Raw genomic sequence first — 6,899 nt, forward strand, 5'->3', positions numbered from 1 at the left:
AATTCACTTATATTCCTCTCCAAGTTGTTTATTCTCATTAGCATTTCGTCAAATCTTTTTTCAAGGTTCTTAGTTTCTTTGCATTGGGTTAGAAAATGTTCTTTTAGCTCACAGAAGTTTCTTATTACCCACCTTCTGAAGCCTGATTCTGTCAATTCATCACACTCATTCTCCATCCAGCCTTATTCCCTTGCTGGTGAGGAGTATGATCCCTTGTTCTGGTTTTGGGTGTTTTCATCCCTTTTGCACTGGTTTCTTCCCATCTTTATGGATTTATCCACCTGTCGTCTTTGTAGTTGTTGACTTTCAGATTGGGTCTCTGAGTGGACATCCAGTTTGTTGATGATGAAATTATTTCTTTCTGTTTCTTAGTTTTCCTTCTAACAGTCTGGCCCCTCTGCTGTAGGACTGCTGAGGCCTACTCCAGGCCCTGCTTGCCTGGGGATCACCTGCAGTGGCTGCAGAACAGTAAGGGTTGCTGCCAGTTTCTTCTTCTGCTGTCTTTGTCCCAGAAGGATACCCGTCAAATGTCAGTCTGAGCTCTCCTTTACGTGGTGACTCTTTGGATATACAGGGGTCAGGGAGCTGCTTGAGGAGACAGTCTGTCCTTTATAGGAGCTCAGGTGCTGAGATGTGAGCTCTGTTGTTCATTCAGAGCTGCTGGGCAGGTATGTTTAAGTCTGTTGCACCAGAACTCATAAACCACCCCCACCCCTTTATTTTTTTCCCCAGGTGCTCTGTCCCAGGAAGTTAGGGCTTTATTTATGAGTTTCTGTTGTGCTGCTGCCTTTTTTCAGGGCTTCCCTGCCCAGCAAGGAGGCAGCCTAGTCACTGTCTGCCTGCAGAGGCTTTGCTGAGCTGCTGTGGGCTCTGCCTGGCTGCTGTGTGAACTTCCCTGCAGTCTTGTTTATACAGGTGTAGTTACAACTGCCTCAGCAATGGCGGCCCACCTCTGTAATGGCAAACTCTCTCTGCAATGGCGGGGTGCCTCAGCAATGGTGGGCTGCATCTGCAATGGCAAACTACCTCTGTAGTGGTGGACTGCCTCGGTAATGGTGGATGCACCTCCCCACAGAGCTGGACTGTCCTGGGTTTAGCTGTGCTTGCTGTGAAACTCTCAATCCAGAGCATTTCTGATTGCTCTTTTTTTTGTGGGGGTGTGACCAGCCGAGCCTGATCACCAGGCTCCCTGCCTCAGAGCCTTTTTTATTTTAGTTGAATGGTCAACTCTCTCCCAGGTGTTCCAGTCACCTGTTGAAAAGGTGCCGGGATCTGTGTGATTTCCCGTGCAGTACCCACTGTGCCAGCTGAAACAGCGGCACTGAGATTCGTGGTGCTTTTTTGCCTGGGAACCTCCTGGCCTGGTTCCCTGTTTCAGTCCCCTTTTTAATCAGATGAGTGGGAGACTCTGCCTTCCTGGAGCTCCAGTCGCCAGCTAAAATGGCGCCTGGACCCGTGTATTTTTTATGGAGAACTGCCATGCCAGGGCACTGGCAAAACAGCCACGCTGGTGAAAACAGTCGTGCAGCTGCACTGGCAACCCGTGGGCCTCCTCCGCCTGGAAATCTCCTTGTCTATGGACAATAAAAATCCATCTGGAAATGCGGTGTCCACTCACCCTCTGCACTCTGACTGGGGGCTGCAATCCTGAGCTGCTCCTAATTGACCACCTTGGATCCCTCCTGGATTTTTTTTTTTTTTTTTTTTTTTAGACAGAGTCTGGCTCTCTGTTGCCCAGGTTGGAGTTCAGTGACACAATCTCAGCTCACTGCAACCTTTGCCTCCTGGGTTCTCCTGCCACAGTCTTCCAAGTAGCTGGGATTACAGGCACATGCCACCATGCCTGGCTAATTTTTGTATTTTTAGTAGAGATGGGGTTCCGCCATTTTTGCCAGGCTGGTCTCGAACTCCTGATCTTAAGTGATCTGCCACCTCAGCCTCCCAAAATGCTGAGATTACAGGCATGAGCCACCGTGCTCGGCTTGAAACTGGAATCTTAACCAAACGGTAAGGCTTTGCTTTGGAGCCTGAGGTCTTAACTGCTACCCTGCATTCCCTCTTACCTGGAAGATTAAGTCCCCAATGAGGCACTCACTCTCCGGTCCTGCTCCAGGTAGTTTCAGACCAATGATGCCTCCTAAGCATGACCTTTTTCTTTTCTCTCTCTTTCTTCTCTTCTTTCTCTTTTTTCCTCCCCTCCCCTCCCCTCTCCTTCCCCCTCCCTCCCTCCCTCTCTCCTTCCTCCCTCCCTCCCTCCCCTCCCCTACCCTCTCTCCTTCCTTCCCTCTCTCCTTCCTTCCTTCCTTCCTTCCTCCCTTCCTCCCTTCCTCCCTTCCTCCCTTCCCTTCCCTCCCCTCTCCTCCCCTTCCCTCCCCTCCCTTCCCCTCCTCTCACTTCCGTTTTTCTTTTCCTCCCTTCCTTTTTTGCTCCCTTCCCTTCCCGCTCTTTCTTTCGTTGTTCCTTCTTCTCTCCTCTCCTTTCTCTCCCTTCCTTTTTTCCTTCTTTCCTCCTTCTCTTTCTCTTTCATCCTTTTCTTTTTCTTTCTTTTTTTCCTTAGAGATGGGGTCTTTTTCACTGTGGTCCCTGGAATAGACTTGAACTCCTGGGCTCAAGCTATCCTCCATCTCAGCTTCCTGAGTAGTTGAGATTATAGCCATATGCTACAGTGCCTGGCTCTATCTTTCCAATATCTCTGAACTGAAAAGCTGAGCAGGATCCATTCACTTTTGTTTGTGTCTTTATTACTAGCCTTTAGCTCCTCATGCATAGAAGGTGAGTCTTAGTCAGTTTTGTGTCCACAGTCTGGTTCAGAGAGTGCTCAGTAAAGGTTTTTAAGCTTAAGAATGAATGAACAAATGAATAAATGAATGGATGGGTGGTTAGCAGAAAGCAGGGGCAAGGACTTTCCTCATGTCTTTATAAGAACATTGAGAACTTCGCTTGATGGAAACAATGTTCTTGCTTGCACCCAGCAACCTTTTTGCACTGTGTGATGAGTATGCCCTTGGGGTTCTCAGACTCTTGACAGTGTGTATTAAAATGTCGTATGTAAAATTATTTGTTAATAAAAAATAAAATATTGAAAAAAGTAAAATGTCACCTAAGGAGGGTTGCTGGTCAGTTATTGCCAAAAAAAAAAAAAAAACCAAAAAAGAAAAAAGAAAAAACCCTCTGTTGTCCTCACGGATTTCAGGATATACAATTGTGGGACTGAAAGCAAGGTGATTGGTGCTTATTTTCTTCTTTTGTAGGATGCCCTTCTCGTTTCTCCCATTTCTATGATAAGGTCATATATTTTACCATAAACATTGTTTTTTTTTTTTCTTATAACTCTCAGAGAAGATTTGGAAAATTCAGACATGTGGAAAGAAGAAAAATTTTGTCCATGTTAGCTCCCAATACCTGACAAAATTGAAGGCCATGCCTATCTATTTGCTGTACATCACAAAATAAATTTTATGTTAATATATACTTGATATGATGCTGTAATGTACTATTGTATACCTGTTTGACAGTATTGGCTGGACATCTCCTATGTTATTTCAGTACCTTTCATATCATTATATTATCATATATAATTTTCCATTGGGTGTATATATCCTAATTTACTTAGCCATTCTCTGTGATTGTATAGCTTCTTCACTATATAATACAGTCTTAATTGTATTATAAAAGTCTTTTCACCACTCTTTTGTCTTTTGCTCTCCTGTCTTGTGATTCAGATGGAGCTGGCATTCATTCTTTAAATCTCTGTTTATTCCTGAGATGGGGATGGCGGGGATGGGGATGGGGGGATGGGGATAAGGGGATTTGATTGCTGGTGGGTTGCAGTGGCAGTGTGGAGAGGCAGTCTAAAGGGGTGTGGCTACACAATGTTAATTTCTTAGCGATGGGATGTGTTGATTTTCCTTACTAGTTTTGTTAAACGTTTTTAAGAAGAGCTCATCTGTCTTATAAGCAAAATTATGGAGGTACTGAAATTTCATCTGATCAAATCACATAGTAATTACAAAAAATTGGTTAATACCCTGTGTCACAGGATGCCTTAGGTTTAGTCCCCTAATGGAGGAGTTGGGGACACTCAGCTGGCTATATTATTTCTTACGCAGCTCATTACTTTAATGTATTTCTTCTCAAACAGGCCTGGTTATATTTGAGCGTAAATTTGGTTATATTTGGTAAACCTTTTTTCTTGTGTTATCTTCCAGACTTTGGAGCCAAGGTACAATTTATTAATGTGACAAAGATTTGAGGCTTAACCATGTACCAGGCACTGTGCTGGGTGTAGTGTACATATTGGTAGGGAATCCTTCATGGAACTTACAGTCCAGTGTGCAATAAATACAGCACTTGGCTGGGCATGATGGCTCATGCCTGTAATCCCAGCACTTTTGGAGGCCAAGGTGAGTGGATCACTTGAGCCCAGGAGTTTGAGACCAGCCTGAGCAACATGGTGAAACCTTGGTCTTCTACCAAAAATACTAAAATTAAGCCAGGTGTGGTGGCACACACCTGTAGTCTCAACTACTCAGGAGGCTGAGGCAGGAGGATTACTTGAACCTAGGAGGCGGAGGTTGCAGTGGGCTGAGATCACACCACGATCCAGCCTAGGCAACAGTCTGGGCAACAGAGAGAGATCCAGTCTCAAAAAAAAAAAAAAATATATATATATATATATATATATATATAGTCTGGGCAACACACACACACACACATATATATATATATATATATATATATATATATATATTTCTTTTTTGAGACTGGATCTCTCTCTGTTGCCCAGACTATATATATATATGGCACTTAATAAAATGACAACATTTATAAATGATTACACACATAATCCCTGATAATTGTGATAAGTACAATGAAGATAAATAAAGACAGGTAACTGAGCTGGCCTGGGGTGGTCAGAGAAAACTGGCCTGAGGAGTAACAAGTAAGCTGTTATCAGAAAAGCAGGGAGAGGAGATGGAGGTTGCTGCAGGTAGGAGCATACCAAAATGGGGAGGAACGTGGTCCTGTGAAGAAGGGATGTGAGGCTCCTGGTGCTGGAATGCAGGACTGCGGGCTCTGGGTGAGAGGAACGGGAGGAGGATGAAAAATGAGCAGAGGCATTAGTTGAATGTCATGGAATGTCACAGTCGACTCTGCTGGGGCAAGAGTCAGTTTTGTCTCCACTCACTTGTCATGTTACCTGGGGCAAGCCATGAAGCCTCTCTGTGCCTCAGTTCCTTCACCTGTAAAATGGAGATGTTTTGGTAACTTAACTCATAAGGGATGTACAAATAGACTGTTCATTTATTCAATAAATATTTCCTGAGTGAACACAAAAGTGCCAGGCACTGGGAGAATTATGGTGATTTACCCTTCATTTATATCCAGCACTGAGATCACACATATTGGTGAATAGCAGGTGTAGCCAGTTAAGGGTGTAGTTCATGGAACCAGCTTGCTGTACTGACATCTCAGCATCAAGCCTTCCCAGCCCAGTGTCCTTTAGAACACTATTTAAATTCTGTAAGCTTTAGTTTTGCCATCCATAAAGTAGGAATAACAATGATGTCTTCTCCTAAAGTTATTGTAAGTGAGATGACATGTGCAGAGCACTAGCCCTGCCCTTTTAATAAGACACACACTGTAATAAGACATACACGTTTGTTTTTTCTTATTCTGGCTTCTGGAACAAATGGAGGTTTAATGGAATGTTATCGTGAACTTGTTATTGGAGATGAAAATCCCTTACACATTAACCGGAGTCTTCTAGTTTTCTCACTACGTTCTGCTTGTGAGTTCTGGTTTTTTGAAAGCCACTTGGATCAATAACATCTGACATCCTCAAAGCAGGGTCACAAGAACAAATAGTAGGACACATGCCTCCCATCCTCCAAAACCAGAAATTGCCTCACAGATGGTTGGCAGTTCTGAATCGACAAATTTCCTCTACATTCAGAAATGAAAAGCCAACTGTCATTTCAAATTAAGAAATGTTGCTTTACCTTTTGGTACCATTCTTACCATTAGCTTACGTGGCACTCGGGCTAGAAGGATGTGGTCTGTCTATATCAGGAGTTTGCCATATTTTGAGGTTCTCAGTGTAATTATTGAAATGTTGCCTGCATGCTCCACCAGTCAAGGCTGAGGCAGACTTCCTTAGTGTGCTTTTCGTACCTCAATTTGCTGATTCTTAGCTGTGCATTGGTGGGGATTTTGCCTGTTGGTCTGCTTTGTGCTAATGTGGTACCCCTTGGCCAATCAGGGGCCTGAGAATTTGCTCCAATATTAGATTAAGTAGATGCTTTCTCTGTTGAACTTTTAGTAAAAGATACAGTTGCAGAAAAAGAAAAATGCCAGGATAATGTAAAAACACACGAGTGTTCACAGACATGTAATGCTACTGTAATGAATGCCCTTTTCTCCCTCTCTCCTGCCTAGTAAATAATTTTGCATGTTTTTAGAGTCAGGTTCAGTGATACATCCTCCATGATGTCATCCCCGATCTCCACGGGCCTCCTCTGTTTCTTTGTGCACTGCCCTATTCTGTAATTATTGACATAAGAAAACTGTCTTTCTTATGTGTCTATCCTCCAGGGCAGAAACTATCTTTACTTTCATTCCCCCAGTACCAACCATAGTGCCTGGCACAGGGGAAGAAAGGTATATGCTTCCCCTTGAAATGAAATTCACTACCATCCTCACTCTATATGCCAGGGAAGAGGAAAATGAAATTGCTTCTATTTGAGGCAGAGAAGAGTGTGTGAATACAAACATTTAATTTCTTTCCTTCTCCAATCTCCTCCCTTCACCCAGCACTTTTTTTTTTTTTTTTTTTTTTTTTTTTTTTTTTTTTTTTTTTTTTTTTTTTTTTTTTTTTTTTTTTTTTTTTTTTTTTTTTT

General features: G+C 43.1%; 1 protein-coding gene across 2 annotated transcripts in view; it reads left to right on the top strand.

Annotated features, from left to right (window-relative positions):
- Positions 1-6,899, top strand: part of NELL1 (neural EGFL like 1) — an 888,103-nt gene that overhangs the window by 81,593 nt on the left and 799,611 nt on the right. The window lies entirely within an intron of this gene.

Source organism: Cebus imitator, unplaced genomic scaffold, assembly GCF_001604975.1.
Source record: "Cebus imitator isolate Cc_AM_T3 unplaced genomic scaffold, Cebus_imitator-1.0 Scaffold39, whole genome shotgun sequence".
In the NCBI taxonomy this organism is placed as follows: domain Eukaryota; kingdom Metazoa; phylum Chordata; class Mammalia; order Primates; family Cebidae; genus Cebus; species Cebus imitator.